The 21,072-nt window shown below is 38.5% G+C and overlaps 1 long non-coding RNA gene across 1 annotated transcript; it reads right to left on the reverse strand.

Annotated features, from left to right (window-relative positions):
* Window positions 1–616: 616 nt before the first annotated feature.
* LOC103093186 (uncharacterized) lies at window positions 617–3,231 on the reverse strand. The gene is made up of 3 exons (XR_008912121.1): window positions 3,032–3,231; window positions 2,275–2,437; window positions 617–1,273 (listed from the first exon to the last, which is right to left on the reverse strand). It is a non-coding gene; the product is annotated as an uncharacterized LOC103093186 (long non-coding RNA).
* Window positions 3,232–21,072: the final 17,841 nt, after the last annotated feature.

Raw genomic sequence — 21,072 nt, forward strand, 5'->3', positions numbered from 1 at the left:
CTCCCATAGTTTATCCTTTGCTTATGAATGGTGTTTTTTTTCTCCTGGATCCCTGAAAGTTGTTCAGGGACATTACACCGCCCCTAATGGAGAAGTCCATTACGTTCGATTATACCACAGTGTATTAGTCTCTGTGTACAATGTTCTCCTGGTTCTGCTCCTCTCGCTCTGCATCACTTCCTGGAGGTTGTTCCAGTCTCCATGGAACTTCTCCACTTTATTATTCCTTTGAGCACAATAGTATTCCATCACCAACATATACCACAGTTTGTTCAGCCATTCCCCAATTGATGGGCATCCCCTCGTTTTCCAGTTTTGGGCCACCACAAAGAGCGCAGCTATGAATATTTTTGTACAAGTCTTTGTGTCCATTATCTCTTTGGGGTACAGACCCAGCAGTGCTATGGCTGGGTCAAAGGGTAGATATTCTTTTGTCGCCCTTTGGGCATAGTTCCAAATTGCCCTCCAGAATGGTTGGATCAGTTCACAACTCCACCAGCAATGAATTAATGTCCCTACTTTGCCACATCCCCTCCAGCATTCATTACTTTCCTTTGCTGTTATGTTCACTTTTTCAAATAAAGGAGAAATGAAGAAACATCCCTTTAATCAACGCCTTAATATATACAAGAAAAAGAAACATATCTAGAGCTAGAAGGGGGAAAAAAAGAACAAAGCTAGTTCCTCATGTTCTTTTTCAATTTGTTTAGAATAAATATTTCTCAGCATCCATATGAGTTCTAATATTTATTATTAGAAGTTCTTAATCTGATCTTTAAACAATATTCTGATAATTATTTCAACAGAGTAAGCTCTTTTGTAATCATATGAATATTATTTTGTGCATTTAAAAACATAGGTCTGATAAGGGACTCAGAAGCTTCACCAGATACACACAAGGTCTAAGAACATCTGGTTGACTTGATGAGTCTGTACTATTTACTCATGAAATATTTGTTTTCTCTTCTCTTCGCCTTTTCTCTACTAATTCCTCAATATAATAATACCCCATTTTTTAAGATCTAGGGAGATCCAATCTGACTTATACCCAAACTCTGTCATCCCCAAAATACAGCAAATACACTTAAGAAAATATATGTACAATGATGTCAAGTATACAGAGGGGGAAAAAGGAAGTAAAATGAGGGAGATGGGGGATAAATTCAAAAAGCTTTGAGCTCCAGCTTGGTACCTCATCTGGATTCACACCCTTGTCTGTCTGTTTTGTAACACCACTGTTCAAATTTGTGACAAAGTTCCATCAGCAAGAATCCTAGAATGAAGAAATTTGGCATGAGGTGGACTCATTTACATTTCTTTCCTCTGAACATTTTCTAGCAGAAATTACGTTTGTTGGCAGCTCAGATGTCAGTCATAGACAATAAGCAGAAGGATAATAGCGAGGGGGAAGGGGCAGATGTTTATGGCTAGCACAGACAGCCTCCCTTCACACACATATACATATATACACCCATACTCACATATATGCACACAGAATGAGGTATCTTGGGATGATTCACTGGGACTGATACAAATGGCAGAGGAATGGATAGGTTGCCCTCTACATCAATGGAGAAAGTACTCACACAGATGTGATCACAGAAGCACTGAAATATAGTGTAGGATGCACTTCGAGAAATACATTTAGCTCTTTAATTTACCACTTAGTATAATATGGCATCTAGGAAATTAAGAAGAAGCTATGGTGCCTGACCAAAGATTGGGAGCTAATTTATTTTGCCACTGACAGGAGTGACCTTTGATGGAGATATTCACAATTTCTTTCCTGATCTATCTCCTGAATCATGACACAGACTTTTCAGTTAGCAGATTTTATTTAAGAGTACCATTTGACTGTGAAGTATGTTTTTTCATTGTGAAGAGATATCTGATCTATATAAAGACATGATTCCCAAACTTGGTTTTATTACAGCAAGTCAGTGATATGAATGAATATATCTTTTAAAGTACCAATCAAATAATCACAAGATGGCTAGAGATCTTTTCTAGCTATCAATCAATCAAAATGGATTCATGAGATGCCTACTATATTCTAATCACTTTGCTGGGCATAATGAATATAAAGATAAAAAGGAAACTGCTTTTGACCTTAAGTAATTTCTATTCTATGATTTTACAGATTAAACAAAATAAAGGCATTCAGTTTCTTCTATATGATAAGCACTGTGCTAGGAATGCATTGAGGATACCAAAACAGAAACAAAATGATTCCTACCCTCAAGAAACTTAGTCTATTAAAAAATAAGTACCTACATATTGATGTTTCTATATGATCCATCCTTGTTTCAGATTATTTTCTTCCATTGAATCAAGGATCCAAATAAACTGGATTGGTAACTGATCCCCCAAATGGATATTTGTGTGGCCCATTCTCTCTTCCTGGAATAGACCTCCTCTCAGCCTCAGTTTTTCTTACCTATAAAATAGAAATAATGATAACATCTTCCTTACAGAGTTGTGATGATCAGCAGAGATAACATGAAATGGACTTTGGAAATTTTAAAGAAGTTAGTATATTAATGCCAGCAACTATTATTAAAATGATAATTTATCATCCTTCAAGGCTTGGCACTGTTGCCATTTCCTACAGGTGATCTGATAAAAATCTTTATCCTTTAATACTTCCTAAAGTGCTAGTATGGAGTAAATGATGGCAAAAATATTTTGAATGAATGACAAACCTTCAACCGAATCACTCATCTCCAAAGGAATTTTACACCCCCCCCCCTCCTCCTGCTACCCTTCTACATCTCTATCTGGTTCACTTATGACTGATATAATCAAAGGAACCTAGAATCTCTATGCCCAAAACTTATGGGATTTTTAATCAATTTTATTTTATTTTCAAGTACAAATTCTCTCCCTTCCAACCCTCACCCCCATTAAGAAAGCAAGAGAAAGAAAATCTGTTACAAACTTGTATGCTCAAGCAAGAAAAATTCCTGTTTGGGGCAAGTTCACAAACAAAACCTAGGAGATAATTTGTCCTCTGAGTCCATCAGCTCTCTACCTCTTTAGAAATGCAGATCTTGTTTCATCATGAAGCCTTTAAATTTGTGGTTTGTCCTTGAATTGAGCACTTCCTAAGTCTTTCTGAGTTGTTTGTTTTTACAATGCCATGTCATTTTATAAATTGTTCTCTTGGTTCTGCTCACTTTACTCTGTCTCAGTTCATATAAGTCTTTGCAGGCTTCCCTAAACCCATCCTCTTCATCATTTCTTACAGCATAATAATAGTCCATCACATTCAAATACCATAACCTGTTCTTTTTTAAAGGAATCCACATCCATTGTTCCACTTTGGAACACTTGGGTTAAGTCCATAATTCTGAGAAGACTTGTGCTAATACATGTACTATTCTCTCTCAGAACCTGAACAAACATCAAAAACTGAATGGTAATGAAGCCAATTGTTCCATGTTTCTTTAGACTTTTTAGTGTGTTTTTAGACACATGTATATGTGTATACCACTAATGTCTTGTACATTATCAATAAACTAGTGGTCCAGAATACTGAATAGGTGGAATCCTGGAACAGTAAATGTTTTCTGATTTGCAGAAGTTAAATTTTCTAAGATCATTTTTCTCTGGATCTCACTTTTGGCCCTCACTCATTATTTTATGTCAACAGTTCTCAAAATATGTTCTGAAGACTCTTTAGGGTTCTGAGATCTTGTCAGAGGGTATATCAGGTCAACATTATTTATTTGCCTATTAAAATATCCTTCTCTTTTTCAACTGCATATCTGTGTAAGGCTAGATTGTCTTCATATACTTCAAACAAAACAATATATCACAATAGATTGAATGCAGAAGCAAATGTGAGAAATGAGCTGTTTTTTTTTTATTAAAACAGACATTAAGGAGATCTGCAGAAACATACAAAGTAATGCTAAATGCCTCTCACTATTTTTTGTTTTAGAAAATTAGTCATTTTTCATAAAATACGTTATTTGTTCTAACATGTGATGAACTTATTGTTATTTTAAATGAGTTTTAACTTCTAATATGGTAGAGATAAATTTAACCCACATAAACAAAAGTTTTTGAGACCCTCAGTAATTTTAAAGAGCGCAAAGGACTTCTGTGTAGAAGGAAATGGCAAATCACTCCAGTATCTTTGCCAAGAAAATCCCAAAGCAGGTCACAAAGAGTCAGACACATCTGAAATGAACAACAAAATGGGTTCCTGACACCCAAAAGTTTGAGTATTGCTATTTATTTATGTACATTCTCCCAATAGGAGATACGTTCTTTGAAGGCAGGAATGGTGTCATTTTTATCTCTGAATCATGAAAACCCAGTAGGTAATTTAGCTGATTGGCATACTTCCAGATGGAAAACAATATATTTCTATATACAAGGTAAAGGGGGAGGGGGACAGAAACCACAGATACTAAAGTGCTAGAAACCTCATATGCATTTGAAGCTAGCATTTCTGAATTTCTATTATGCTCACAAATTAGAGTCTCAAGTTAATTGTGCTTGGAGGGAGGGGAAATTAGATATCGAACATATGGTTTCTTTTTCTGGCATCCTAAAATAGACATTTACATATTTTTCATATCAAACTTTTTCACACTCAGAGCTAAATTCTACTTAAGACCTGAATTGTAACTGATCAAATGATATATTATATTTCAATTTACCTTAGAAACATGGAGAACTAGAGTGATATATTAATTTGGTCCCATTCACATTTTACCTGGCATGTAATGACATCCCTGAAAAGACATGAAGGCTATAAATGAGTACTTGTCAGTAGTAACATGAAAAGGGGACCAGCTCGACTATAGGAGTACATTACAGTTTGTCTGTATTTTATAAAACTATAAAATAGTCAAGATCCTTTCCTCCCAGAAAAGTAAGACTTTATGTGCACCTGGTACCAATAGTGATGAAAAGATTGAAATGTTTACCCACCAGCATTCATTTAGCTAATTCTGTTTAATTGTTTACTATGGACAGAATGCTGTACTAGGTGCTAGGGGAGACTGGTCGTCATGACAAAAGAATCCATTAAATTCTCGTGGCCAATACTGGTAACTAGCATCTCCACCCTTAGCTTGGCAGGTCTGTGAAAAGCATATTCAAGGAAGAATACTGGTGAAATAGCAAAGAGATGGCTTCTGAAGAAACCCAGCTCTCTCCCCAACAATCTCAAAAACAGGAAGAAATGCTGCCACATAACCAAAAGAGAACCAAGATAAGAAATCCCCCTCACCCCCCTCTATAGCCACTACAGGCAGTTTTAGTTTAAAAAGCAGCAAAAGGATGCTCTGTTGGTTTTTTGCTCTATCTATATGCTCACACACACACACACACAGAGTCCTTAGTCCATCTGTTGATAACAATGGTGTCCACAGAATCAAAAGAAGTTTGCAAATAATATCAGGTCATATAGACAATCACCAATCATACAAATACATAACACTGAAACGGTAAGTACTGTTGAGGAGACAAAAATAGCAGTAAATTGAATATGTCCCCTCAAGAAGCTTAAAACTCAGTTGGGAAAACAATGTGTGTGTGTGTGTGTGTGTGTGTGTGTGTGTGTGTGTGTGTGTGTGTGTGTGTGTGTGAAGCAAGTGGAAGTCACTCCAGAAAAGAGAAGGAATTCAGAAAAGAAAGAGATCATTGTGAAACAAATTGTAAGGGATGACTTCCTGTTGGAAGTGACATAAACTGGGCTCCATAACTGTATCCTATAATTAGAATCTTATCTTTGGGGGCTGAAAAAGATTCTTAGACAATAACAAGTTATGGGATCTTTGAGCACAGAGCTGGAAGGGATCTCTGAAGCCAGCTTATCTACTACCCTTTTCATTTTACAATTGTAGAAACTGAGGCTGAGGCAGCAAAAATGCTTTGTTTGTTGTCACAAAGATACTATAATAAGTAGCCAAGCCAGAATTCACACCCAGGTCCTCTGGCTCCAACTCTTGTTATTTCAGCTTCCTCCAAGGCAATTTCCTTGGGTCATCAGTAAAAAAGCAAGCAGGGTCTACTGCCTCAGAATGTTCACCTAGTTCTTTATTATTCCGGTCTTTCTATCAGAAGCTGCCTGAAATAGGCTCATTTCCCTTTCCATTAGCCGCACTACCAGAGGGTAGACAGTGGATACAAAAATGGATTAAATTAGAGCGAGTCAATTTTGCTTCTTGTCAGAGTTCGGTTAAGAAAGTTTTGTGAGGGAGGAAGCTGGAAGCAATTGGGTAGATTGAGATTCAAGGATGTTGCCTACATTAAATTTTCTCATGCTCTCTTTTCTTCAACCCCTTCTATATCCCAGATCTTGAATCAGGTAGACAGCAAACAGAAGTGCCTGACATAAAATTTCTTATTTCAAGGGAGCCTTTCCCTCATATGCAAGATTGAACACATGTATATTTCTTGTGCTTCGGGTTGCTATTTTACATGCTAAGGTTGCGAAGGTACCCTGAGACAATGGCACATTTTCTGTAGACTTTTTCTTAAGATTCTAATGTCTACATGAAAGAAATGTAAGGCAGTACTCACTGCAGGGAGATCATATATTTACAGACAAAAGAGACCTCCTCTTTCTATAGGAGAGGAAACAGAGAGGTTAGGTGATTTTCCCAAGGCGACAAGGAGAGTAAGTTTCAGGACTGGGATTCCCATCACATCTCAACTTGTATGGCTTCTTACTTTATGTTCATTATTGTAATATAGCATATTTGAAGCTTTTCAATAAAAGGCAGTGGGAGGCAATGGAAAGAAGCCTTGATTTAGAGTCCAAAGCTTTGCCCTACTATTTGCTTAAAGAAAAAATAGATCTATATCTATTATCTAAATAATTCCTTAGCTATCAATGATTATCTTCTCTAATCTGATTATTTTACTGATGAGGAAACGGAAGACCAGAAATTCAAAGAATCATTCAGAAAGGTCTACAGTTCTGTCCCCCTCATTATACATATAGGGAAACTGAGGTCTCAAGAATCACAGGATCATAGGTATAAAACTGGAAGGGACTCCTAAAGATGAGGAAAGTGAAGTTTGAAGAAGTGAAGGAACAAAGGTTACACGTGGCAGAGTCATAATTGAACCTATTGACTCTAAACCACTCTGAGTCAGAGTTTCCAAATTTCCAACATAAAGAAATTAAACTCAATGGTCCCTGAGGTCCCTTCTAGCTTGTCTATGACCCTGTCAAATATGCTAATAAAAGTAACCCAAAGTTGTTTATATCTTCAGATCATTTGATTTTTGACCTTATTTAAAGCAAGGGAATCCTATCAAAGAGATCAGGGTTCCGGAGTAGCAAATATAGAAACAGCCTCATTCATTTTTAATGTATCCAAGGATTTTGTAAGTGTTGGGAACTCTTAGGGTGGAAACTCCTTCTACCAGTGGAGATCAGTAACTCATCCATAACATATAGTGTTAGAGAACTGAGAGGAAGTGATTCGCCCAGGGCCATTAGTGAATATGAGTCAGAAGCAGGACTTGATCTTGAGGCTTCCTGAATTCAAGACTGGTCTCATATCCAGCACACGAAAGCAATGTTATCCCTCATAAATTGACCTGGCCTTTTTTTATTTATTTACCCAGCCTTTCACAAAAGTCTTCATAAACTAATCTCACCTTTCAATAATTATCCCAAACAGGACCTAGTAGATATAGGAGTGTTTGTTGTCCTTTACCCTCTGGAATAGGAATGGGCAGCTAAGTGATACTATGGAAAGAGTGCTAAACCTTGAGTTTTTTAACTCAAATTCAAATCCAACCTCATGTATTTACTAGCTATGTGAACCTGGGCAAATCTCTTAACCCTGTTTGCCTCGGTTTCCTCATTGGACAAATGATCCAGAGATAGAAATGGCAAACCACTCCAGTATCTTTGTTAAGAAAACTTCAAATGGGGTTATGAAGGTGGGATGTGATTGAAACAACTGAATAATAACAATGGAATGGAATTACTTTACCAAAGGAAACAAGAGATATTAAGAATGCAGAGAAAAATGGAAAGACATGACTAAACAACAACAAGAATGGATAGCTCCAGCCTTATCTTTTTCTATAAGCATTTAGAGTTTGGGGAAAGGAAGATGGGAAATATATTTTCTATTTCAATCTTTTACCAATCTATTTACCGGCAGGTATCATTAGTGTGTCTTCAAACCCTTCTAAAATTGTTGTAGTTATATGTGGGAAGAAGTCATTTCTCATCCATTTCTTCTCGCTGCTTTTTTTTTAAGGAGAGGTAATAATTACCTGACTCAAACATTAAAATCACTTCCAAGCAACTGATTTCAGCATCACTGAGAAATCCACATCCCCTCAGTGGGAAGCAGATGGAGAACAGGAATCCTCACCAAGTCATTTTCTCAGCAAGGAGTCATTTTTAGTCATGTAGACAACAAAAATTGATAGAAATATTGGAGATGAAAAGTTAATTGTTTCATTTTCATACTTCTTGGGACTTTAATGAAAAACACTATATATGGGTACCTTTCCTAATGCTTGAAAAGGTGGAGGTAATATAAGTCAAGGAGCTCTGAATCTCCATAGATTCAACATTGCCCATAAGTATGCTGGTAAATATTTAACATCAAGCTCTCTGGATGGGAAGAAGTGCCCATAAGACATACTTTTTAGTTTAATCTATCAGGGTTTATCCATCTCTAGCAGTATTTTTTATTCTGCCTGGGAATTAAGTATATTTTTTAATATTTTTATTTATTTTAAAAATATTTTTCAATGCATTATTTAAATATTCTTTTCTTTTTAAATTTTGAATTCCAAATTCTCTTTCTCCTTTCCATCTCTTCCCCCACCCACTGAGAAGAAAAGCAGCATATCAATTATACATGTGAAATCATGCAAAACATATTTCAATATTAGCCATATTTCCCCAAAAAGGGAGAAAAACAAAGTGAGAAAATATACTTCAGTTTGCACTCATCAGTTCTCTCCAAGTTTTTAAATACAATAAAATTTTTATCTTAAAATGTAAGAACCATTCCTAGTTCTTGGGCCATACAAAAATAGGCTGGTGCTGGATGCTGATACCTGATGTATACTAAGAACATTTCCTCCATCATTTTTTAAAGTCTAGACAGTCAATAAAATAATAAACCAAGTCTCCATTTGTATTTTGCCAATTTCTGAGGTGTAAATGCTCTCACTGAAAATTTACCAATTTACTCTCATGTCAGCATTCTCCAGGCATTGTTCCTGTTCTGCTGTTTTCCAGGAGCTACTTAGAACTCCTGTTCCAAGGGGATTGGCAGGTCATGCAAATGACCCTCTTGCCCTTAGTGGGAAAATGGTGAAAAGGAAAAATCTTTTTGGTTATCTAAAAAATAAAGACATGTTTAGTCCTCGGATGCACAGAGTTTCTGTCATGGGAGAGGGAAGCAGGTTGAATGTGAGGCCAAATAGCTTTGGTATAGGATCTGATAGGAACTAAAATTATACTGAGACTCATAGGGATTTACTGCAGCCATTTTTTTGTTGTTATACATATGAATATAAAAATGGAAAACTTTGTGGATCTCAAAATGAAAAACCAAGTCTGCTGTCCCACTGGAGAAAGGGCAGCACATTTGAAGGTCATTTGGACTCAATTGAAGAGATGTTAAAAGGTCCTGAAATGTTCATGTCTGAAGCTACTAAACTAAGTCAGGCCAGAACCTGGAGACTTAATGGGATTAGACATCAGTCGCCTTAGACTGACAGCTGGAGTTGCTCTTTTAAGAGTGCATTGGATTGGGGCACGATGTTAAAAAAAAATTAAAATTAAATTAAAAAGTCAATATCATGGAAAAGCTGCCACTTGATTTAACCTAAGAAGAAGCTTAGCAGGCTTGAAGGGGAAACAATCTCTGACCTAGTGCTCTCCATACTCCAGTGAGCCTAGGACCATGAGAAAACATAGATCTCTCACAAAAGACATCAAGAGACAACCTCAAAAAGGGGTGTGGGGGAGAAAACCTGCTCTAGTTACTATTTCAGCTTTGTATTTCTTTTCCATATAGATGAGTTTCTCAGGAGAGAGAAGTCCTGGTGCTAAGCAACAGTTTGGCATAATAAGTAGAGAAAATAACTTGAGTTAAAAAAGATATGGGTTCAAATTTTACTTTAAATACAAACTAGGGATGGGAGTTTGAGGACATCATTTAAATTCTCTGTGCCTTAGTTTTCCCATCTGTAAAATGAGAATTGGGCCCAAAGGAAGGGCTCTTCCAGCTCTAGGTCTAGAGGTTCCTGGCAGACTCCCTTCAGTTGGCTGATCTTCTGGCAACACATTGAGATCAACACAGGGGAGATACAAAAGAAGTAAGTAGAGGCCATAATTCCTCTTTTTTTTTTGGAGGCCATCCATTCAAGAACCATTGAATGGTGGATTAAAATAAATGATGCTTCATGGCATCATGGACAAAGCACTCCATTTGAAACCAAAAGATTGGCTGTAGCTCCTGCCTCTGCCACCTACTATCTGTAATGATATTGGACATCACCTCCCTTCTCTTTGCCTCAGTTTCTTCATCTGTAAAGTGAAGGGGTTGGAGGGAACTAAATGAATTCTAAAGTCCCTTCTGACCCTAAATCCTTTCAATCCTGGTAGAAAAGCTGGGTGGCATAGTAGTTAAAGAGTTGAATTTGAAGTGCATATTCCCAGGGCTTCACTTCCTCAAACAGAAAGAAAGCTAATGAAACTGTTGTCAGGGAATTGCTTTCCAGCCTTATTCTTACCATTTCTACACCCCCACATATTACTTTTCTGTTCTTTGAACATCACAAAGATTAGGCTGGTAGAAGAAAATGAACAATAACAAAAAAGGTTGATGGTATTTATCCCAGTTTCCTCTATCAACAAACCACAACCTGCTCTCTCTCTCTGTTGAGGCAGTACAGTATAACAGAGAGATTATTTGGAGTCAGGAATACTTGGGTTTAAATTCTCCCTCTAATACTTACCAGTGATGTAAAAGCATCAGCAAGCTGATTAGCCTCTCTAAGATTATTTCCTCTTCCATAAAAAAAGGAGACTGATACCGGTTGTTATCATTAATGATCCCTACAATGCTCCCTGAGGCTTCGCTGTAAGTCACCCTTGATGTGACATGCCAAAACAATACCCACCTCGACACAAACCTCTCTCATAGGGTTCTTGCATGGCTCAAATGTGAAACTGTATGTCAAATGTTTTCCAAATATTAAAGCATCATAGATGCCCTGCATTTGCATAGCATGCAAATATGCAGCCAAAACGAATTATTCAGTCTATCAGCATAGGGAAAGGCACTGGATTTGGAATCAAAAGATAGATTTAGCTCATCCCTGTCTTACTACCTGTATGGTCCAGCAATAAATCATGGTCTGGTCCTAAAAACGCCTAGAATCACTGAGCTAGCAAGTTCTTTGGGTAGGATTTGACCAGGAGTCTTTCTGAGTAAAGAACGAGCATTCTGGCTATTGTGTCACCTTACGCTCCAAGAGCTAAAGCTCAGTTTCCTCATCTGTAAAATAAGGTAATTTGACGAGGTGGACTTTGAGGTTGTTTTCATATGTGATTCACAGACTCCCACAGTTACTGTTCTTTTCATAGTCCCATACTCTATCTCACAAAAATATCTCATGTGTATTGAAGAAATTGTTTTTCCCTTCATTGTAGCTTACTGTTTATTTCATAAAGTCTAAATATTATTTTTAAAAGTCAAAACTTTCTTGTCATCCTTGATCCCACAGGCTTGAATGCTTGCATGTTTTGGCAGGGGTCAGGGATGGAGAGGTAGCTCATGATGGCTAAAGATTCTCACTTTTATTTATAGGAACTGAAGCTCTTCTAATTGTTTTTCACTTCTGTCCCTGAATTAATTCCCACATGATGATGCTGGTCCCAATGAAGGCAGAGCTCATAATTTTCCGGTTAGAGATTGTGATTTCCCTTGCAATTATGAAAGCTCAGACTTGGGCGAAATTGCTCTCTGCACTTTTCTAATGGGCTGAGCACAAAGATCAGAGAAGTGAAATGATGGGGTTGCGATCCATCCAACTAGGATGGTTTCGTTTTGGTGTTTAAACCTCAGTACTATCTTCCAGGAGCCTTTTCCAAATTTTCCTTCATGCTCCTGTGAAAGCCAAGGTTCCTGCCAGCTAACTTGATGGGTACAACATGGGACAGAAATATGTGTCAATTGATGAATTATCTAAATGCTCTCAGAAACAAGACCCAATGGGGACTGAAACCATGTTGGAAGGGGAGGCACCAGAGCTGAAGACTGGATAGACCTGCTGTGGAGGGCCAGGCAATCCAGGACCCTATTTGAGGGTGTGGACAGGAAATGGTTTGGACCAGTATGTGGACCATCCCAGGAGGATGAGAACAGATGAGGCAGCTTCAAGAAGGGCCAGCAGTGGGCAGCAGATTGACACAAGGACCTTGGTAGGAGAGTAACAATTTTATAATTGCTTCCCAGAGCCGGGGATGCTGCTACTCCCCAGCAGCTCCGAGTCTTCCCTGTTACACCTGTGACTTGACATCACAAAACAGGACCCCTTGTGTGAGGAAAGGCAACATTTTCTGGCATTCGAGATCCCACGTCATTTAGCAGCCATCTATTGGGCACCTACACACAAGGAAGTCACTGAACCAGGCACTGGGGTTACACAGATCCAAAAAAAAAAAAAAAATACACACACACACCATTCATTGTCATTATTTTCTATCCATGGAAACTATGTATATATGCATATGTGTATTTATACACACATAAACTTCTGTATGCACACATATATATGTATGTAGAGACAAAATACAAAATATTTTTGGAAGGAAGCACTAATATGAGTGCCTTACTTTGGAAAGCATAAAAGGGAGAGAGAATTACAAGTGGATGCTGGAGCCAGCTTGTACCAGACAGGAATGATTGACTGATGGATTCCAAACGGAGAATCTTTGTTAAAGAAAAGAGGCAAGAGATAAAATGGCAAGACTTTTTTGTCATTAAAATAATTTTTTAAAGGATAGGGAAAAGCCAGTATAGAAGGACCACGCAGTGTACCACAGTAGTAGCATGTAATCACTGAGGTTATATAATTGGTAGAAGTTAGGTGGTACAGCGGATAGAACACTGGGTCTAGAGTTAGGACGATCTGAGTTCAAATCCAGTCTCAGACACTTACTATGTATGTATGTGTGTATGATCCTAGGCAAATCATTTACCCTTGTTTTACTTGGATTTCTTCCTCTGTAAAATCACCTACCTCCCAGGGATTTCATGAGGATCAAATATGATCATTTATGTAAAACACTTAGTATGGTACCTGGTACATGAAGTTTAGATTGTTATTGTTACTAGTAGTAGTAGTAGTAGTAGTGGTGGTAGTAGTAGTAGTAGTAAAGAACTGGAAAAATAGTTTGGAGCCATGGTGCGAAGAAAAGGCTTTTATATGTGATCCTAGAAGTAAGTGGAAGACAGTAGCATTTACTGAGCAGAAGAAGGATGTTGTCAGACTTCTGCTTTAGGAAAAATCATTGGCAATTGTGTGGAGGATGCTTTGGATCAGGAGAAATTGGAAATATAGACCGGTTAGAAAATGATTGCAGTTGCCCAGGCAAGAGGCATATAAGGGTCTGAATCAGGATGGTGGCTGTGTGAAAGGAGAGAAATGGAGGAGTACGATTTAGCGAGTAATTGGATGTATTCGGGGAAGAATCAAAGAGAAATCTGAGGATCCATCTCTGGGTGACTTGATTTTTTTTTTAAATTGGACCTGTCCTGCTCTCTCAAAATAAGAAAAGTGTAGACTTTCAACAGACTTTCCTTCCTCTAGGACAGCTAACTCTCCAAACTTTCTCAGAAAGAATTTCTCTTGGTCCTCTCTCAGGACCTCCCACAGACTCCAAAGATGATGATTAATTCTTAATTGGATTCCAATCTGGCCTCAGACACTTCCTAGCTGTGTGACCCTGGGCAAGTCACTTAACTCCTATTGCCTAGCCCTCACTGCTTACCTTGAAACCAATATACCCTACTGATTCTAAGACAGAAGATGAGAATTTTTTAAAAATGAAATTAATTTTTTAAAAATTTAAAAAGAAAGTGATGTGGGATCTTTAGAGGTAAAAAGGTCCAGAGGCATGGAGGCAGGATTTGCCAGAAGCAAAGTTTGAATCTGGGTCTTCCTGCCTTTTGGTTCAGCTCCCTATCCATTAGAGCAGCCTGGTTCCTGACTGGACATCATCTTCACTGCACAAGAGAAACTCTTCAAGGCTCTGGAGACTTTTGAAACAGTTTGTTGAAATCCACTAATGGGCAGAACCAATGGACAAAGCATCTAATTCAACTTTGTAAGTAGATCTTGCCAAAACAAACGGACCCAAAGAACCCAGGAAGATGGCTGACTATTGCAAAGCATTCCAGTGCCCACTCACAAGACGGCCTCTAGGCACTGAGCATAGGCTCTCTGAACATATTCCCTGCTAGCGCCATGGCCTGCGGATCTAATTTTAGCTTACTCAGGGCCCAATTTTTTCAGGCAATGAATAATTTGCATGGCTAGTTTAGCTCTGCACAGTACATTAGCGCTGAAACCAAGAACACTTAGGGAGCTTTTGAGAGTCTTGGTTTTAGCCCTGAAAGCAGCTTCCCACTAGAACCTGCTAAAAAATCCATCATGACTGTAGCTTATCGATTTGGCATTTCATCCGTTTCATAGCTTTTCTCAATGTCTATGAAATTCTATTGCAACACAATAAACCATTTACATTTTGATCGTGGAAATGGTCAGAGAAGTGACTTTTTACAAAGTGACTTTTTATTGTGTATGTGGGGAGGGAATTGGGGGATTTTTTTCCCTGGCATCTCACTTATTGTGTATTTTTTAAAACATAAATATTTTAAAGAAATGAATCTGGAAAGAGGAAGAGAGACTGAAGATGACATAGAAACAAATGATGGCAATAAAGATTAAAAATGAATAAAAGCCATTACTAAAAATATGCTTATTAAATCCTTTTGACTTATCTATGAGGCACCCCTTTCCAGAGTTATTACTATCCTGCAGAATATCATTTCCAAGTTCCAAATACCTTATTGGATACTAGTATCCAAACTCGTTTTTTTAAGCCATTACTTTCTATATAGGACAGAAGGGCAAACAAACAGGGTTAAATGACTTTTCCAGGGTCACACAGCTGGGAAATATCTGGGGTCAGATTTAAATGCAAATCTTCCCACTTCTAGGCCTGGCTCTCTACCTACTATGCCACCTAGCTGCCCCCAATATCATTTCTTTTTAGAAATTGTTATGGCACCTTGAAGAGGATAGTAATATGAATTTCATCTAAAAAATCCATGATTGGCACGAGAAGTCAACAGAAATGTTAAGTAAATATGGTAATATGAAATTCTGACTATTCCAAGAAGAAATAAACAAAAAGTTCCTACTAAAAGATAGGCTTTCAAGGTGATCTAGTCATATAGTGTCCAAATGTTCGTAGGCATGTTGAATTAAGGCAGCATAGAGATTGAATGAATGAAGCATCTTAACTTTCTATGTGCAAAGCATTGCACTCAGGGCTGGGGATACAAATAGAAAAGCCAGACAGTCCCTGCTCTCCAGAGCTCACAATCTAATGGTGAAAATAACATATTTGGAGAGCTTCACTTGCCAGTCAGAAGGAAAGATTTCATGGTCTTTAGGGTGCTGCAGGGAAGTATATGGGAAAGATGGCTTTAGCATCATTTACCCTGATAAAATGATGTATTTTTGTGTTGATCCATTTGACAAGGCCTGGGATGTTGGTGGCAAGAACTTTCTTTTGTGAGACTAACCATAAAGGAGCCTTAAAGGAGCAGTCCCTATGCTGGCATCTCCAAAGGGGTGGCTCAGAAGCCACCAGGATGATGGCTGAAAGCACTGGTCTAGAAGTACTGCTATTTCCAAATTTCTTGGATTCAGGGTCCTGCCCATCAATTGGGGAATGACTGAACAAGTTATGGCATATGGTTGTGATGGAATGCTACTGTGCCAGAAGAAATGATAAGTAGATTAATTTTTTAAAAGCATGGGAAGACCTAAATGAAAGTATAAAGAGTGGGATGGGCAGAACAAAGAGAACATTATCTATAGCAACAGACATTTTTTTGAGAGAGAAATGATAGGAAACTTTATTGTTACTAGCAATATCTTTTTACATTTTATCTATCTTTTTCTCCCTGTATCCTGTAAATAATTACATTATCATTTTTAATATTCATTTTCTGATATTTTTTAATCCATGTTCTATGGGGGTTCCTATCTTAGTCTCTGAGAGGTAGAGTGCAGCTAGTGTATGCTTCAGTTTTCCCATCTGTAAAATGAAGGGGCCAGACTCAGACTCATTGGCCTCTAAGATCTCTAGAAAGGTTTCATATAGAAAGTGGTGCCTGTGTTGCATCTGGTAAAAAGAGAAGGACTCTGACAAATTCTGGGTATGTGGCTTAGTGCAGAAGCATAAATATTGGCAATGGAATATCAAACAGATGATCCATTCAAGGACTCAAGGTCCCATATCATGTTTTTCTGAGCAAGTACAGACTGATCCCCCATTACAATGTGTTTTCTCAAACAAGAAGTCATTGTTCCCTTTGCCCCGAAGTACTGGAGGGAAGAGAGAGAAATGTTTCCTCCTTGTTAAAAGTTCTAGAGAAAGCAATCTGTGGCAGAGTTCCAAAAGGAAAGGACCTAAAAGAAAGGAGATGAAGCCATTGCAATAATTATTTAGCCTGATTGACAACCATCTTCTTGACTCTCAATGGTCCTTCATTTGACACTAATCAAACTCCAAGATATGAGAAGGGATCAGGAGCTTCTGAATCATCACAGTCAAGGATTTACCCAGCTCCTTGGGAGGTAGCCCTTCCAGACACAAGACCTCAGCCTATAATTCATCAATTTGATTGGATGGAATCCATTGTCCTGGATATCCCTGATTAGCCCCAACTGCTGTTCGTAGATTTGTCCAGAACTAGAAGAGCCCTTGAGATTTAAGAGTGTCTTTGGGGACTAACAAGAAACCAATCTGGGAAATAGGAAATGTGGAAGAAAAGGAAGGAGGGGATAACAGAAACAGAAGTTAAGATGCTCATATTAAGGTTTTTAAAAGAGAAAATTCAAAATGGTGAAAAAGAAACTAAACAGACCCAAACTCAAATCCCTGAGTTTTAATGGCAAACTTTGAAAGAGAAATCATCTCCTCTCCCTTTCCAATTTCACTGGGAAGTAGGAAAGCTAAAAGTCTCACACAAAAAAAGTCTTGCATATCCAGGAGGTTCTTAAGATTCTCAAGTTTCTGTGTTGAGAGCTTTGATGTGAAGTGAACCAAATCCTGAAGCCTTGTGAAGTTTGCCTACCAAATCTCTCTCCTCTAGCTAACAACCCTAAGAAAGCCTCTGCTGCTTTTGCCCCCTTCTTTTTTTTCTTCAAAAAAAGGGTTTGATCCTCCTGGTTGGAGGGAGTCTAAAGGATTACTTCCCCAAGGTATGTTAACTCTTTCCAGGGTCTAAAGCAGCTAATCCATCTCCAAAAGCTGAACGCCCCAGCTCCTCACTCCCACTTTGCTACAAAAGGGACTCATTCACTTCCTTCACATTGGTAAGCTCAGGTTCAATATATTTTTATCTCTTCGTTTTCCCTTTGGCCTTAAGGCTTTTCTTCTCCTTTTGCTTTTCATCACAAACTTGTTTGCTAGCGCTTTCTTCCTCCCCCTCTCATGTGGAGAAACTTCCTTCATTAAGTTTCCCCAGAAAATCCACACTTCCCAGGATCCAATCAGATTTTCACATGTATTAATCAGGTAACTACAGCTCTGACACATTTGCCAATTAGGGTGACAGGCTCTTGAATACAAACAAACCTAGAAAGTGGGGGGTGGAGGAGGGGAAGGAGCAGAGCTGGATAAACTTTCTTAATAAGGTGATCTTTTCATAGGGCATACTACATAGATCAAAGATGAAGATATCTCAGTTACAAAGCAAAAATCACTGGGGAAGAAGGAACAGAAAACAACACCCCCTGCTGCCACCACCACCAATGTCACCAAGCCATACAAATTAATAGGAACTAGAGACTGGAAGAGAGCAGTGATACCCCTTGATTTTGACCCAGCCCAGCAAGAGGGCATGTCTACATTAATTATGTTTGTGTTCTCCTTCCAGACTTCAGAACTGCAGAAGGAAGGAACCTTGCAGTGATTCACATAATCTCACTTCTGGTGATGCCTAAGGGTAACCTGTGACTGCTTTCCCCCCACCACTCGTCCACCCTGCCCACACCCAAAAGATGACCATCCATTTTGTGACAACAGATTTGTAATAACCAATCTCCTAAAGGTCTGATTGAATACTAACGATGCCTGAATTTTGAAGCAGTGTTGATTAAAAACCTCAGTAGGCAAAGCGACTTACAGGGACATAGAAAGAATTACATTTATTATGTTGAGATTCTAACGTAAATAATTCAGAGTTCAAATCTTTCCTTTTACTGTTTGTCATTGGTCAAGTCACATCCTTCCTGCACCTCAGTTCCCCCATGTTTAAAATGAGAAAGGTAAGCTAGTTTTCTCCATCAATTCATATGAATCTTCCCACATTTTTCTGCAACCTTCCCTTTTATCATTTCCGATGGCACAATAGTATTCTGTTTTACATTCACATGCCATAAAATGATCAGTCATTCCCTACCTGATGGGAATCTTTCATTTCCAGTTCTTCAGCATCACAAAAAATTGCTATAAACACACCTGTACCTATGGATTGTTCTCCTCTTTCTGTGACCACTTAAGTCTAGTAATGGTCACACCTGCCATTTGTCCAGTAGACTTCTTAAATTCAATATGTCCAAAACTAGACTCATTATCTTTCCCATACACCCTCTCCACCTATCCACTGATGGCCCCAACTTCCCTGTGATTGCTGAAGGCATTACCTTCCTCTCAGGACTCAGATTCACAACCTAGGAGTCATTTCAAGTCCTTACTAACCCTCAACCTCCAGCCTCATATCTAATATCTTGCCAAAGCCTTTACATAATCTTTCCAACATCTCTTAAATATGGTCCCTTCCCTCTTCTCACACTGCCTCCACATTGATGTAGACCCTCATCACCTCACACTCGAACAATCAAAATAATCTGCTCGTGGGTGTATCTGCCTTAAGTCTCTCCCTGCTCCAATCCATCTCCCCATTCAGGCACTAAAGTGATTTAACCAAAGAACAGGTCTGACAATGTCACCCACCAATCCCCACTCAATAAACTTCAATAACTTCCTATCATCTTCATGATCAAAAACAATACCCATTATTTGATGTTCAAAGCCCTTCATAAACATTACCTTTCCAGTCTTCTTACACCTAACTCCCCAACACATATTCTTCAATTCAGTGATGCTGAATTCCTTGCTTTCTACAACTAAGTCCCTCCATTGCTCAGTTCTAGATATTTCTCTGCCTATTCACTATGCCTGGAATACTCTCCCTCCTCGTTTCTGACTACTGCCTTTAAGACCCAACTTAAATCATACCTTCTACAGGAAGCTTTTTCCCATGCCTTCCTTCTTTTAATTATTTCTTCTTTATCCAGCATATAACTTGTTGGTCAATATTTGTTTGCTTGGAAACTTCTTAAGAGCAGGAAATTCCATTTGTCTTTTTTGTGCCCCTCTCACTTTTTACAGTGCCTAGCACATAGTAGGTACTTAATAAATATCTATTTTGCATTCTGAAGTGCCCCAAACCTATACTTATTTTATTTTGTTTCATTTCTGAAAAATGAAGTTCTTTTGGGCCTGGTGACAAACTAAGGACAACTAATTGTTCCCTTACTATCTCTTGATTTAGCTTGAGTTTTAAACCTCATTAGCCATCCTTGTTCTGTCCCTTCAAGTCTAAAGATCATCCTCAATAAAGCAAACAAACAAAATATAAGTTGGAAAACATTGACTTCATTTTCATAATCACTATCCAATCTAACCTAAGGCCAACTCTTCATATTTCTTCTCAGTATCTTTTTTTCTTAATAAAATCAACATCAAAATTCCCTTTTTTGTCCTTGACTTTCCTCTTCTACTTACTCTTTGATTTTGCTTTCTGGAGATTATTCTTTTTTTAAACCCCTTACCTTTTTTAGTAGTCTTAAAATTGATACAAGATATTAGTTCCAAGGCAGAGGAGTGGCAAGGGATCGACAGTGGGGTTTAAGTGACTTGCCCAGGGTCATACAGCTAGAAAATGTCTGAGATCAGACTTCCACCCAGGACATCTCATCTCCAGGCTTGGTTCTCCATTCACTGAGTCACCTAGCTGCCCTTTCTCCAAGACTATTCTTTGAGGACCATGCCATTATTGTTTATCCAATCTCCATTTTCTGATTTGTTTCACCTTTTGCCCAACTCTTTAAAAGAAAATCTAAATTATTTTGAATTCTCTGTTTATTCACATTTATCCCTTTATATATCCCCTCTTTTCCTCCTTACTGAATTTATTTCTCATTGTGTCTTTGGAAGTTTTAGCCTTAAGATAATTCCAGGCAACTTCCAGGTAAACATGGGGGCAGTCTAGATGCAGGATTCTTCCTCTCCTCACCACCTACCAATACAGACCACCTCAAAAAGCCAAAAAAAAACCCCAACCCAAATGCATATAAACTAAGGGACTCTAAAGTAGGGCACAGCATTGAAGGTATGTGGGATTTGGGCATTTCCACACCATAAGGGGGTGAAAAGGCTTCCACCAAAATGCAAGCTGATCCACCCTCCCCCACCCTACCTACAGAGCCAGAGTCAGAGCCAGCATGAGCTAGAATCAGGGACACCTCTGGAGCGAGTGAGGAGAATCCTTAGCAACTGACTGAGACCACTGAGGACCTACCCCTGAGAGCAGCTAGATCTGAGGCCCCAGCAGGCTGAGGAGCACAGACCATGGGCACCCATGGGAAGATAGCACAGAGAAGGGCAGCAAACAGCAGAAGCTGCAGAGACTCAAAAGCTGGCCTCAGCCAAAACTCTTGCTCCTTAGCTCCATACTAAGAGAGCCTGCA

Source organism: Monodelphis domestica, chromosome 5 (genome assembly GCF_027887165.1).
Source record: "Monodelphis domestica isolate mMonDom1 chromosome 5, mMonDom1.pri, whole genome shotgun sequence".
Classification (NCBI taxonomy): Eukaryota; Metazoa; Chordata; class Mammalia; order Didelphimorphia; family Didelphidae; genus Monodelphis; species Monodelphis domestica.